This window comes from Petaurus breviceps, unplaced genomic scaffold, assembly GCF_028583685.1.
Source record: "Petaurus breviceps papuanus isolate PSGF00001 unplaced genomic scaffold, PetGlider_PUasm1.0 220, whole genome shotgun sequence".
In the NCBI taxonomy this organism is placed as follows: domain Eukaryota; kingdom Metazoa; phylum Chordata; class Mammalia; order Diprotodontia; family Petauridae; genus Petaurus; species Petaurus breviceps.
The window spans coordinates 9,565,921-9,580,965 of record NW_027185876.1 but is presented as its reverse complement, the minus strand read 5'-3'; the positions used below and the strand labels follow the sequence as shown (position 1 = coordinate 9,580,965).

Genomic DNA, 15,045 nt, shown 5'->3' with positions numbered 1-15,045 from the left:
TTTATAGTAACATAGTTAATTAAAACTGAAAGAACTTTTTGAAATGACTTTTTTCCTCAAAGCATCATTTATATTTTGCCTTTTAAAAATACTCATCTTAGATAATAAAAGTAGACTGGGTCTCATCATCACTGCCCTCACATAACTCACTGTTCAGCATTAGCTTTCTTGAATTTTTAAATGAGATTCATCTTCCTGTTCTCATGCATTAGCATAAAACTACTGTGTTTATGCTTCAAACACTGCATAACACCAAGGGGAAATAGAACTAATTTGCTTTCATTGAAACTGATAGAAAACTATGAATTTTTTAAACCTATATAATGTTTTGAAATGTACATGCATCTCTCTCTCAAAAAAAAAAAAGTAACCTAAATACATGAACTCTTGTATAATGGCCTTTGGAATGGTTTAATTTTGTAATAAATACTTGACTCGTGATAAGCATAGTTTATTAATAATGAAAATAACATCACAGATATACATATGCTGTATACTTCATTCAACATTCTCAAAGTAATTCACATGCCCTTCATTCTTCTTTTCTCCTCAGGATACTTCTGGGAGGTTAGCATTTAGTGATTACCATCACCTTTTCATAGATGGAATTAAAAGAACTTTTGAAGGTCTTATTTCTAGTTGTTGACAGATTTAGGACTACAAGGTCTACTGACAATTCCCTGTTCTTTCCACCATTCGGGGCTTCCTTCCTTGAGTAAGGTCCTTTGGTTCTTTTATGTTTTGGGGAACTGTACTATTCATTCACTCATTTATTCATTCATTCATTCATTCAACGAACACTTATTAAACTCCTACTCTATGCTAGACATAACCTTGAATATAACCCTTCAAAACTAAATGTAATACAATAAAATCTCACAAATCCAAATTCTGGGGGTGGAAGTCAGGGAGAGGGGGCTAATTGGAATTGGTAAAGTCAGAGCTAGAGAATATTTCTAAAGAAATATAGCTTTGTGACTGTGCAGTACAATAATTTAAATGGAGAATTGCCTAATAAATTGCTGCCAAGGAGACATACTCAATTTAATAAAAATAAAACCTTTGAAAAAATAAGATAGAAATGTTTTGTAATGAACATCAATTCTGCGGATACAAATGGGTCCTCCTGAATTATCTGAGAATGGTTGAAATAGTAGGGAGGTTTTTGTCTTCTCTATTCCATATGTCAAAAAACTTAGAAATATTTGCTCTGCAACATCTACTTCATCTTCTCTAAAATCTGTCTTTCCTCCTGTTCATCATTGTCTAGACAATAGGCATTTTTCATCCACTTGTTTCCTGTGTGGATGATTTGTCTGAATTTTTTGAGGGGCTGTGGATGTTATTTAGGAAGCTATTCAGGGTTCCAAGGCATCTAAGAGTGTACACCACATTCTATATCTATAATCCTCCTTCTAACTCCTGAAAGAAGGGAGATGTGTTATAGTATCAGTTCTCTGGGATAACATGTTATAATTCATTAAGATGTCTTGACTTTCATTTTGTTTCCATCTTCTCTATTAAGGAGAAAGATCTCCAAATGAGAAAGACAAAAGAAAAAAAAATGTTTAAAAAAGAAAATAAATCTCCAGATCAGCAAGGGGGTAGGGAAAACCTAGATGCTTCAAATGAGATCAAATCTCCATACCCAAATGAATGGCATCTTGGGCTCCTGAAATTTAAAAAAAATGTTTTTTAAACTGTTAAGAAAAGAAATCTTCAAAAGTTTAGAAAAATGGTCACATGGAAAAGGAATTCTAGCTCTCCTTTAATTCTAGAGAACAGACCTCAGACCAGTGGGTAAAAATCTCAGGGAGGCTGATTTCAGCTTATTCCCCAAGTGATCCTTTGGACAGTGAGCACTATCTAAAAATGAGGCAGGCCCTTCTTTTCACTGGAAGTGTTCAAGAAGATACTGAATGATGATCTGTCAGGAATGTTCCTCCATTGGGAAAGAAGGGAAGGTAACTGACCCTTTTAGCTCTTAATTTCTATGATACTTTCAAAGACCTGTTTGTTAACTGATCTGGTTGACTCACATGACTATAGGATAAGTAGTTACTACTGAAAATGAATATCTTTTCCTTAGAATTTAGCCTTCCTTTGATAAGTGGCTAAGCAGATCTATACAAGCAGGAAGAAATATTAATAGCAATGATCATATTAGGTTTTTATATAATATTATATACTACATAATATATACTGTTATATATTATATAATAATGATGATTATTAGGAAGCTAGATGGTGCAGTGGGGAGAGTGCCAGATCTGGAGTCAGGATGACCTGAGTTCAAATCTGATCTCAGATACTTACTACCTGTGTGACCCTGGGCAAGTCATGTAACCCTGTTTGCCTCAGTTTCCTCATTTGTACAATGATCTGGAGATGTAAATGGCAAACCACTCCAGTATCTTTGCCAAGAAAACCCCAAATGGAGTCATGAAGAGTCGGGCATGACTAAAAATTGAACAGTATCAACAAAAATGATGATTATTAATGATAATTAAGAAATAATAATAATGATGATGACAATAACTGGCATTTAAATAGTACTTTAATGTTGACAAAGCACATAACAGGTATCATCTCATTTGATCTTTAAAGGCTTCTGACTTCAAGGCTGGTACACTATTTGTTCTGCCAACATAGCTGGGGTAGCCCACGAGATGGAAAGATGGTCTTTTATTTTGGAGGGCAATTGCGGTTAAGTGACTTGCCCAAGGTCACATGGCTAGTTTTTTTTTGTGTCTGAGGCCAGATTTCAACTCAGGTCCTCCTGACTCCAGGGACAGTACTCTATTCACTGTGCCACCCAGCCGCCCCAGAATGATGCTCTTAAAGCCAGGCAGACCTGAGTTCACATCTTGCCTGCTATCCTTAGTGGCTGTGCAACCATAGGTAAGTCAGTGAACCTCTCTGAGATCTCATCTGTACAGTTAAGAACATGACACCTCTACAGCCCCATTCTTGTGAGGCGAGGGGGAGGTTGTCAGGCTGTCATCTAATTGAAAAGCATTTCTCAGCTACTGTGCAGTTAGAGAGTATTTTGTAGCTTTAAAACACAATATAAACGTCAGTCATTTTCCCGTGTTTCTGAAATCTGTGTTTTAGCCAAAGTAAACCTGCCCTGGACCATAATAATGCATGTGGTTTTTGCAGAGTTTCTAGGATCTTGCTATTATTTATCACATGTTTCTCCCCTTCACACACTCCTTGTTCCTGTCAAACTGGTTTGCTAACTGTTGCTCGTACACCCAGTCTCCACTCTGTCACACAGGTGGTCTTCAAGGCAAGGCATGAACCTCCCAGTTCAACTCTACCTTATAACCAGTCAGTCAGTGATATGCCAGGCACTGGGCTAAGTAATGAGGATACATAAAATTACAAAGTCCCTGCCCTCAAGAAGTTTAAAATATAAGGACTATACAATCTGGTGGTTCAGTGGTTAGAGTGCCTGGCCTAAAGTCAGGAGGACCTGAGTTCGAGTTTGACCTCAGACATGCACTGACTATATGACTCTGGACAAGTCACTAAATTAAGGTTTGCCTCAGTTTCCTCATCTGTCAAATGAGTTGGATAAGGAAATGGCAAACCACTCCAATATCTCTGCCAAGAAAACCCCAAATGGGTGGGGTTACGAAGAGTGGGAAGTGACTGAAAGGACTGAACAACAGCTTCCTTTAAAGCACAGCAGGGCTTTAACACTACATTATAGAAAGGAAGTCTTTCCTAATTCACTCACCCCCAGTTGTTCATGCCCTCTCTCTCTGTCTCTGTCCTGTCTCTGAGAGATAGTATGGCATAGTAGAAAGGGCATTGGACTTGGAGTCAGGAAGACTTGGGCCTAAATTGGCCTTAGACACACTTGATTGGGCAAGTCACTTAACCTCTCTGGGCCTGTTTCTTCCTTTTACAGATAAGAGTTGGACTCATTGATCTTCCATCTCCAAATCTATAATCCTATGACCATATACTTGTTTTCGTTGATTTGGGTGTATACTGGATCCCACCAGTAGGATGAAAACTCCCTGAGGACAAGAACTGTTTCATTCTTGTCATTTTATCCCCAGTTCCTAGGCTGTTAATGAACAGTTGTGGGATTGAATTGGATTATCCACATGCCATTCCCTCAGATACATGCTAGCATATATACACCCAATCACCTCATGCAATAATAACAACAAACTTTTATGGAGCTACTGTTGGGTACCTAGCTTTCTTCTGGAATTGTGGGTGATGAAAAAAAATAAAACAGCCCTTCACCTTGAGGACCTACAAACAGCCTTCTATTATTCTCCAGACTTAAAAGAAATTGAAACATAAATAAGCTTCAGCCCACTGGGAATGTATCCCAAGGAAGTTAAAGACAATGTGATACAAAGAAAGAATCCTATGTTTGGTGTTAAAGGATATGGATTTAAATTCCTGAGTCTGCTATGTACCTCTTTACTTCTAGACTTTGGACTAGTCACTAGTTATTAGGCTCTACTAATAATAAGCCAAGTGAAAAAGGAATAATAATAAATGAGTCTCTCTGGGCCTAAATGTCCTCATTAGTATACAGAAGGGAGTTGAAACTGGGCCCATCCAAGGTCTTTTCTTGCTTTCTCTTTCTCACTAGGCTTTGATTCTATGACACAAAGGTACCATGTATAGCAAAACATTCATGGCAATACTTTTTATTGGAGCAAAAAATAGAAAACAAAACAGGTGCCCTTCCACCAGGAAATGGCTGAACAACTGGTGGTATATGAATGTATTCAAATATTTAATGCTATAAGAAGTGACAAATATGAGAAATACGCACAAAGGAAGACTTACATGAACTGATCAAGAGTAAAGCAATAAGAACCAAGAAAACAATTTTCACAACAGCTACAATAATATAAATAAAAAGAACATGGAAATGAAGCCAAATGCTGAGTAATTGTATTGACTGATCTTGCCCCTAGAGAACAGATGAAGAATTATATCTCTTTCCTTTTGAGAGAGTTGTGAAGGCCTATAGGTGCAAAATGTTGAACATGCTGCCATGCCTGGTCATAGATTTAGAGATGGAATGATTCCTTATACAGATGAAAAAAATGGGGTCCAAAGAAGGGCTGTGACTTGTCCCAGGTCATATTAAGCAGCAAGTGGTAGGACCCAGATTTGAAACCAAGATATGAAACTATTTGTCCTAAATAGTTCAGTAACTATGCTTTAAAAAAAACTTCTTTGGTTGCACAATATAGTAGAAAGAATAGCATTTCTGGAATCAGGGGACCCGGGTTCAAATTCTGTCTCTCATGTTTGATGCTTGTATTCTGGGCCTCACTTTTCCTATCTGTGAAATAAAGGGGTTGGACTCGTTGGTCTTCAGTTGTAGACGGATGAATGGGTGAGTGAACTCCTGACAGATATGTGGGAGTACTCCAAGCATTGGTTTTTAACTGTTAAAAAAAATCAGAAAAAAAAAAGTCTTCATAAGCAGAAGGGGGGCAGGTACAGAAGAGAGAAGAAAGGAGGACTTTAAAAAAATGAACAAAAGAAAACTTAAAAGTGGTGGAACTGCTCAGGGCACTCCATCCCTGATTCAGCAAACAGGTATTTGCTAGCAGCTATAGGCATTGTGTAGTAGGGTGACTGAGTTTCTTAGCTCCACACCGTTCCCACAACCAGCCCAGTTCTTGGGTGCCTGTGTGTGCGTAATGAACGTATGAAGTCACTGGACACCTGAGGTAAATACTGAAGGCAATGGAAGCTGTGTGGGTTTAGGGACAGGTGGAACTGGCTGATTAGATAGCCACACCTATCTTAAAAAAAATGTCTGGCAATTAGATTGATTCCAAAATATCACCTGTCTTCTTGGGAAATTTCATGACAAGACATTGGGGAAGGCCCCTGTGTAATGATACTGTGTTGTATATGTGTGGCTCTCGGCTGACTATCCACCTTGGAGACTAGTACAGAGGTTCTGTGCTCTGGGATTCTTCTCTCTCATATTCATCATTTGAACCTTGAAAGAAGGTCTGAAGCAAAAAAAGGGGAAGGACTGCTGATCTTTGAGGACCCTGAGTTATTATCGCCAAGGTAAGGGTTACTAATTGACTCCTGGTTCCATCAGCCCAGGGAGGTTCAAAGGAATAGTCTACTTTTCTCTTTATTTATATCACTGCAGCCCCCAACTTTTATGGGGTGAGGCAGGACTTAATTTTCTTTGAAGTGTCGGGTGTCTACCAGCATATTGAACTTGAGAAACTGACCTATTTGATCCTAGACTTAAGAAAGCCCATTTACTGCCTGTGTGAGGGGGTTTGGATTAGGCAACCCCTGTGTTCTTTTTGAGCTCTAAATCTGTGATCCCACAATCCAAAGACAATGACACCGACCCCTAATTGCTTTGACTCAGTACATGGCCAAAGTTACAAGCAAAATCCAAAGGTATGTGTTTAATGCCATGTCTGAATAAATGGTAACCAAGTATTTCTGGCTCAGGAAAGCTCCCAGGTTTGCCATTGATCATGTTTGTGGGGGACACCTAGGCACAGAGATGAAGGTTCATGAGGAAAGAATTCCCACACTATCTTAATTTCTCTGAGGATCCCTTGACAAAGCAGCTGTCAGAGGCCCTGAGCGACCTGGGGAGAAGGCTTTAAAAAAGACCCTGGGAAAAGCTCCTACTGCAGAAATCATTGTTTATGTATCTCTCTGGCAAATAAGTGTCTCTATTTCAATTCAGTCCTGGTGATGATGATTCCAAAAGTCTTTAATCAAATCTCACAGTCATCTCATTTTTCCTTCTTCACCTCCCTGTTCTTTGATTGTGAATATTTTATCTTAAGACAATAAAATTATTTTTTTTTAATTAACACTATAACTATTGATAGGTAAGTGATAGATTTAGAACTGAATGGAGCTGAGGAGTTATCTAATGCAGTATTTGATGTTTTGCAAATGAGGAAACTGAGGCAATATGGTGGCCTGAAAAAGAACACTAGATTTAGAATCATAGGAAATGGATTGGAATTCAGACTTCACTGCTTACTATGTATGTGACCTTGGGCAAATCTCTTCACCTCTATGGGCCTCAGTTTCTACATGTGTAAAAGGAAGGGGGTTGAACTGGATACCTTTTGGCTCTAAAATGATGTGCAATGACTTGCCCAAGGTCACACACTTTAAAGTGGTAGAGCCAAGATTGTGACCCAGGGCTTCTGACTCCAAATTCAGCCCTCTTTCCCTGACATGCAATGATATGTTAGTTAACGTTTAAAAACAGGCTCTCTTGGGGGAGTGGGAGGGGAGTGTTGATAAATATTTAGCAACAGACTCTTTGGGGGAGGGGACTATTGTCAAGGTTTAACAACAGGTTCTTTGTGGGAGGGGGAATATATGTATGACACACTTTTAAGTTTAATCTGCATTATTAACATTTTCTCCATCATATTCTCAAGTCTAGACAATTGACAAAGCAATAAATGAAGCCCTCATTTGTAGCTAGCGCTTATTGATTTCTGAGGTGTGAATTTTCATGCTAAAAATTTAACAGTTGACTCTTGCTGAATACATTCCTGCCTGTACCTAACTTGCTTCAGATTTTATATGTGTCAAATACAATTTTTTAGATTGGCAAATTTTCTGAAATCCCTAATCAGACAAAGCTGGGGAAGGGTATTCACTGAAATATGTATATGATTTATTTCTCTTATCATTCTAGATAATTATAGCACAAGAACACATTCATTAAAGAGGGAGAGAGAAAAGGAGAGGAGAGAGAGAGAAGAATGTGTCTTTACCTTGATGCCAAAGGGAGAGATGGATACATACAGTTGTTGGGTGCAGGGAACAGAACCCCTTTCCATTTCTTTCTGCTTTCTAAATAGGGACTGATTTCCGATTGTTGCCTATTAGCATTACTAAGAATTCGAGGGACAGAAGTGTCATGTTGAATATAGAGTGATGACTTCATATGAAGGAGAAACCGGGGATATGACCAGTTTGCAGTCACAGAGAAATCAGCTTTAATTAATTTGAGTGCCAGCGCTGAGCATAATTACACAGCATGAGAGTTTGCATGCAAATGCTGAAATGCTGATTGTTCAAATCCTTGCACCTACTCATTAATACTCGGGGACTAAGCAAGGCTGGCAAGCAGACAAGCTATGGCAGCTCTTGGTGCCCACAGGCTAATTTGTATTATACCATAGTTAGCAAACAGATTTCAGATGGTTCTGCTTTTTTAAAAAATAATATGCACCAAATAGAAGTATATCATTTTCTTCAGTAGCATACCTTATTTTTTTTCTTGATTAAGATCAAATGTGCAGAACTTAAAAAAAAATGCTATTAAGGACACAATAAACATAACCATAGAATTGATTTACAACCATTTGATGTTAGTAACAACCAACTATGTTCATTTGTTCCTGGATATTTATAGTTGACATTTCATGTAATTATCCCAAGTGGTCATTTTTTCCTAATGGGAAAAACAACATTCAAACAAGTTGAAATTATAATACATCTGTGTGTGAACAAAGGCGTTGTCACAGTTGAATTGACTAACTGTCTGTCAAGTCAAGGATCATGTGTCCAACACAGGTTAAGTGCTAGATGCTTCAGGAAAAAATTGAACTCCATTGATTGCTTTTAGAAAGAACATAATTCAAAAAGGTGCTGAGATTGTTTTATGCCTGACCTCAGCGGTGGTCAGCCCCAGCCAAAGTATCATCTACCTCCATCTCATTCGGGGTACAACTCCCACCACCTACAAATTTGTCAAGGTCATAGGAAGGGTGCTAGATAAGTCCTTGCAGATAAGTAAGCTCCACAGAGGTGATCTGACTTGCTCTGGGTCACATAAGTGGGATCTGAAGCTAAATTCTCTGACTCTAAACCTAACAATCTTCCTGCTGCACCAGTGATGAGTAGTCATATTTGGAATGTAGCTTGTGAACAGGGGTGAAGTAGAAAAAAAGAGTTGGAAGGGAAAGTAGAGGCCAGATCTTTGAAATCCTTTAATTCTAGGTTTAAGGAGTTTGAATTTTATCCATTAAGCATAAGGGAACTACTGGGATTTTTTTCAGTAGAGCAATGAGGTAACCAGAGTGGTACTATATGAAGAGTTATCTGGCAAATCTCAAAGGAAGCTAGGTAGCACAGTGGATAGAGAGCTCAGTTTGAATCCTCTCTCAGACACTTACTAGCCATATTACCCTGAGCCAGTCATTGTACCTTTGTAATCCTCATTTTCTTCCTCTGTCAAATGAGAAAGTTGGGCTCAATGACTTCCAAGTTCCTGTCTGTGATTTTACCAGCATAGAGGTGTAAAATGCATGTCTTTTCTGGAATTAATTTTTTAAAACCATCAATTGAATAATGAATTGGTCAATTATCATTATTGCTACTATTAATGACAATATTATCATATTAATAATATATTATTATTAATCCTAACAGAATTTATATAGTACCTACTATGTTTATATAGTATTTATATAGTACCTCCTATGTTCATTTATATTAGGTACATTTATATATTACCTTCTATGTATCAGATGGAGACAGCTGAGTAGTTCAGTAGATAGAGCTCTGGGCCTAGAGTCAGGAAAACCTGAGTTCAAATCTGGCCTTAAACACTTACTAGCTGTATGATCCTGGGCAAGTCACTTAACCTGTATTTTCATTATTCCACTGGAGAAAGAAATGGCAAACCACTCCAGGTATCTTTGCCAAGAAAGTCCCATGGACAGTATTGGTGTGCTATGGTCCATGGGTCACGAAGAGTCAGACACAACTGACTGAACAACAGCCACAAATGTGTCAGGCACTGTGCTAAGAGCTTTACAAATATTTTCATTTGATCCTTACAACAACCTTGTTATCTGGGTGCTATTATTATCTTCATTTAACAGATCAGGAGACAGGCAAACAAAGATTAAATGACTTGCCCAGGGTCACACAGTTAGTAAGTGTCTGTAGTCACATTTGAACCCAGGTCTTCCTAACTCCAGGTGCATTGATCTATCCACTGTGACACCTAGAACTGGACCTAGAGTCTGGAATTCGTCCTCAGAAGCCAGACGGTCCTGAATAAGGCCGCCCTCTACAATCCAGCTGCTAAGTGTTCCTTAGACCTTCAGTTCAGGATCTCAAGTGAGGCGGAACCCACTCACTGGTGGATATTCGTTCCATTTGGTATTTGCATCTGACCTACCAGCATTCATTGCTCCTAGTTCCACCTTCTGTGGGTAACAGAAAAGTATAGGGAAAGATTAGAATCCTTGGAGGGAAAGAGAAGAATCTGTCCAAATTGCTTATAGTATGAGGTTTAGCATCATTCAATTGATCCAGCCACAGAACATGTTTGTTTTATCCCAGCCATCTTTTTATTTTTTGCCTCTTCCCCTAGCATCTGTATTTAGGAATGACTAGAATTTCCTGTCCTCCACAGATACTATACAACTGGGTGGACTTGTGGGGAAAAAGTCAACTTTGAAGAGTCATATATAGTTTCAATAGCCTTTAGGCCTTTTGTTTCTTAGGGGCTTCCCTGCTCTCTGGAATTTTCCCCATTCTCATTATTTTGCAAGAGAAAGGGTAATGTCTCTGGCCCTAGGCTTGAACCTAGAGTAGAAGTAATCCACTGGAACTGTGTCAGCCTAGCCCAACCAGGTTTTCTGGACAGAAAACCTTCTTTATCGATCTTTCAGAACAAGCAAGACTACAGTCTATCTTGGATACCTTGGATAAAATCTTCCCTCAAGGAATAAGTTTGGACTGATGACCTATATGGATATTGGGACCTTACAACTCTATGAGGTCAGCTGTCCCAACTACTTTTAGTTGATGAAATGCTTGGGAAGTTCCTAGGTCACACTAAGTGCATTGTCCCTCTCCCTAAGATATGTACCAATCTGTATCTTCAACTCCCGATACACTAATAGTCAAAATGTAGATTTGTGTATAGAGAGACAGCAATAGAGAGAAAGACAGAGAGACAGAGACAGAAACCAAGAGTGAACACATACACAAACACCCTAGTCATGCTCTCTCACTTCACCATGGTAACAACCACCTCCACCCTCCACACCAAAAACTGGCAAAGGGAAATGAGGAAACCTGGGACATTATGACGCATCAACCCTTCTTCACAAGATATTCAAGTCTTATAAGATGCTCATTAGGAAAGAAAAGGCAATATTTTATGATTTGAGGGGCATGGTAATCCCAAATTTACCTTCCTCATAAGCTTGCCACAAAACCTTTAATACATACATGTACATGTTCATATATATATATGTATATGAATATATATGTATATGTGTGTATGTATACGTGTATGTATATATAAATATTAACAGAATTCATCCTTATTCCCCATAGTCAAATCTGTTTCTTTGACTACACCCTCCATCTCCCATCTCTCTTCATTCACACTGGTTGGCTGCCCTGCCTCCCTGTAGAATTCTCTGCTTCCTTCATGGTGAAGCTCAGTCACTACCTTTGATATGACACTTCTCCTGACCCAGATGCCTCCTCTCCCTTGAATTCATTTGCTATTGGTGAGATATAGTTTTATATATGTGCATATTGTCTCCTCCATCAGAATGTGAACCCCAAGAGGGGAGAGATTTTCTTTTTGTTTTCAGATTCCCATGGCCTGACACAGTGCTCTGCACATAGTAGGCACTTGGAAAAATGCTTGCGGAGGGATTAATTACAATACCCCAGATCTTTGTGTTCATAAAATTAAAAACACGATTGGATTTTACATAAGCCAATAGGCAGTCAACAAACATTTATTAAGCCTTTACTATGTACCATTGTGCTAAATGCTGTAGATACAAATAAAGGCAACAACTCATTCCGTACCCTCGAATTCTAGTGGGAGAGACAACATGCAACACAACTACATGCAGATACATTTGGTGAAAATGGGAGGTGATGTATATATGACTATTCCTACTGAGAAGATACAGTCGACCAGAAACTATGTTGCTACACAAAGGCCCCTTGGAGGAGAGATAACATGGTGTAGGAGTTAGAGTACTAGACTGGAGCCAGGAAGACCTGGGTTCAAATCCTACCTTAAATAGTTACTACCTATATTACCTTGCGCAAGCCATGTTTTGCAGCCTCCATTTATTTCTTTGTCAAATGAGGAGGTGGACTCAGTGGCCTCCAATTTCCTGTCTATAATTCTATCAAGTTAGAAATATTTTCTTTTTTTGGAGATAGTTTGGGTTAAGTGACTTTCCCAGGGTCACACAGCTAGTAAGTGTCTGAGGTCACATTTGAACTCACGTCCTCCTGGTTCCAGGGCTGGTGCTCTGTCCCCTGTGCCACCTCCCTGCCCCAAGTTAGAGATCCAATATCCATGTCTTTTCTTGAATTTTTTTTTTATTATCAAGCATTTCTTTTTCTGCTTCCTACCTCCATATCCTCCTCTCTCCTCCCAAGGAGGAAAAGAGAAAAGAAAAACAAAATTCTTCTAACAAATAAGGATAGTTATTAAAAAAAAATTCCATAATGACTATGCCCCCAAATGTGTAAACCTGACTCTTTTCAAGGGATTAAGCAGAGACAGTATGCAGAAGCCAATAGAGAACTCACCTCAGCGATGGAAAGACCGGAGGTCAAATCTTGCCTTTTACACATACTGTCTGTGTGATCACAGACAAGTCACTTAACCTCTTCATGTTCTAGGCAACTTTCTAAGCCAATAAATTTCAGAGGTTCCCTCACCCAGAAACTCCCTGGACCAATGAAATCAAGGGTCTAGTTCCTATCCTAACCTTTAGGTCAATGAATTGAGGGGTGGGGAGAAAAAGAGATGAGAACTCCCAGAGCTGTTTGACCCATTAAGACTGTTAGTGAAACTGAGGTCAGGAAGCATTCTGCTTTAGAATAGGGAAGGAACAGGAGCACAGTTATGAGAGTCTCAGGACACCTGACTCAGGGAACCTGTTGTGCCTGAGACATAGGAGAGAAATTCACTGGGCACAATTGGAGAAACTACTGAGTCAGAGTTCAGCTGTCTGCAAGGAGAGTCATGTTAACTGGAGCTAAGGGGTGGACCTGGAACCAAGGCAGACGAGAAACTGGATCTCCTCAGTGACTAAGATTTTTAAGGGGACCAGCTCTGTCATTGTTATGTGAGGGTAACTAGGAAATGGAAGTGCTGGATGAGCCAACCTAATTGGAGTAACAAGTCTGGGCTTGTGATTATCTACTTAAATAGAAGACCTTGTATTCTGGGATCTCTGTATGTGGTAATAAAGTTGGTTCTATGCTCCAAACAGCTGTAAGAGAGAAGATGGCATGAGGAAGGAACACAATAGAAGAAGAAAGGAAAAAAGGTATAGGCTACAGAATTTTATCTTCACTATCACCATCATCAGCAATATTTATATATTGCTTTTTAAGATTTGCAAAGCACTTTACAAATATGATCTCTATCCTCACAACAACTCTGGGGAATGCATGCTGTTAGTAGCCTTATTTTTTTTTTAATGAGGAAAATGAGTCAAACAAGTTAAGTGACTTGTCAAGGGTCACACAGCTAGCAAATCTCTGAGGCCAGATCTAAACTCAGGTCTTCCTGACTCCAAGTCCAGCAGCACAAAATTTCCCAAGTGGTAGAAATACTCTGAAATGTCTCTTTGTGGCTACTTCTGACCCTGTTTTTTTTTTTTTTTTTTATCACACTAACCTCCTTCCTAATGGGCCCCAAATGAATCTGGGTTAAACAACAAAGGTGGAGTTCTATATACTATTAAAATAAACATTCATTATTTGGGAGAGGAGAGGTCCCAGGTAGGAGAAGGACATGAGGACCTCATTTGATGGCCCCCACCCATTTACCCTTGATCATATATTAGCTGTCTACCAGTATTTTTCCATAATAGAGGTCAAAGGTATGGCAGAAGGAAAACCTGGGGAAGAATGTGAGTGGGGTTTCACAGTGGGGGCCTAGAGCCACATGAGACTGCAGAACAGGTTTGTAGTAGCTCACTGGGACGTGGGTAAATCTTGAAGACCAGCCAGCAAGAGTTTCTTCTCAAAGTTCCCTATTGCCTCCTGTCCCCAATCTGCTTGCTCTTTGTTTATATGATCCACCTTTCTTTTTTATCCCCTCCACAGATTTGTAAAATAGAATACAAGTGTTATAGGAATTCCAGGATAATTTGGTAGTAGTTTTTGTCTCCTTTACCAAGTAGTGATGATGATGGTGTTGATGATAGATAGATAGATAGATAGATAGATAGATAGATAGATAGATAGATAGAGAGAGAGAGAGTGAGAGAGATATAGCATTTATATAGTGATTTAAGATTTGCAAAGTATTTTACATAATATGTCATCTGAATCTCCCAACCCTGTGAGATGCCATTATTATCCCTATTTTAGAGAGGATATAATCAGATAATATTAAGACACAACTTGGTTTAGAAGGTCTCAGAGCTAGGAAGATCTGAATACATGTCTTGTCCTTAAGATTTATTAATTGTGTGACCATACGTAAGTCACCTCAGGGTCCCCAGGCAACTCCCGAAGACAACATAATGTCTAGGCAAAATGCCAATCTGTGTTGGTAGACGGAGTTTCTACACTGTGAGCTCCCTACACCAATGAAATAACAAGTCTGGATCAAAAGAAACAAATCAAATAGTATGGTACTATTCAACTTTTTTTTTAATTAGGTTTAAAAAAATATATATATATATAAATAATTTTAAATTTCAAATATATTCCCTTTCTTTTCACAGAGGCCATCCCTAGTAACAAAAACTTGAAGAGTGGAACCAAAGTTTAACAAAACTTGGCCAAGCTTCAGCCTAGTCTCTCCATGCATGCAGTGTTCCACACCTGCAGTCTCCTCCCTCTACAAAGAAGAGGGGGGAGGTACATTTCCTTCTCTCCTTTTCAGGGCCAGGCTTGACTATTATAATTCAGTTTTTGAATAAAAATATATATTTAAAAAAATCAATGAGACAAAATCAGATTTTTAGGAAGAATCAGAAATAAGGGACTTTAAAGAATCTCTAAAGTTTTGAT

General features: G+C 38.8%; 1 protein-coding gene across 9 annotated transcripts in view; it reads left to right on the top strand.

Annotated features, from left to right (window-relative positions):
• ADGRL2 (adhesion G protein-coupled receptor L2) overlaps nucleotides 1-15,045 on the top strand; it is a 372,405-nt gene that overhangs the window by 14,045 nt on the left and 343,315 nt on the right. For 3 of the 9 annotated variants that reach the window (XM_069094613.1, XM_069094615.1, XM_069094614.1), the window contains exon 1: nucleotides 5,699-6,075. The exons of 1 other annotated variant lie outside the window; for it this stretch is intronic. The gene's annotated coding sequence lies outside the window, so the exon portion shown is untranslated. Of the gene's footprint in view, nucleotides 1-5,693; nucleotides 6,076-15,045 lie in introns of those variants that run through there. 5 more of the 9 variants (XM_069094621.1, XM_069094620.1, XM_069094623.1 and 2 more) reach the window with 4 other exon arrangements.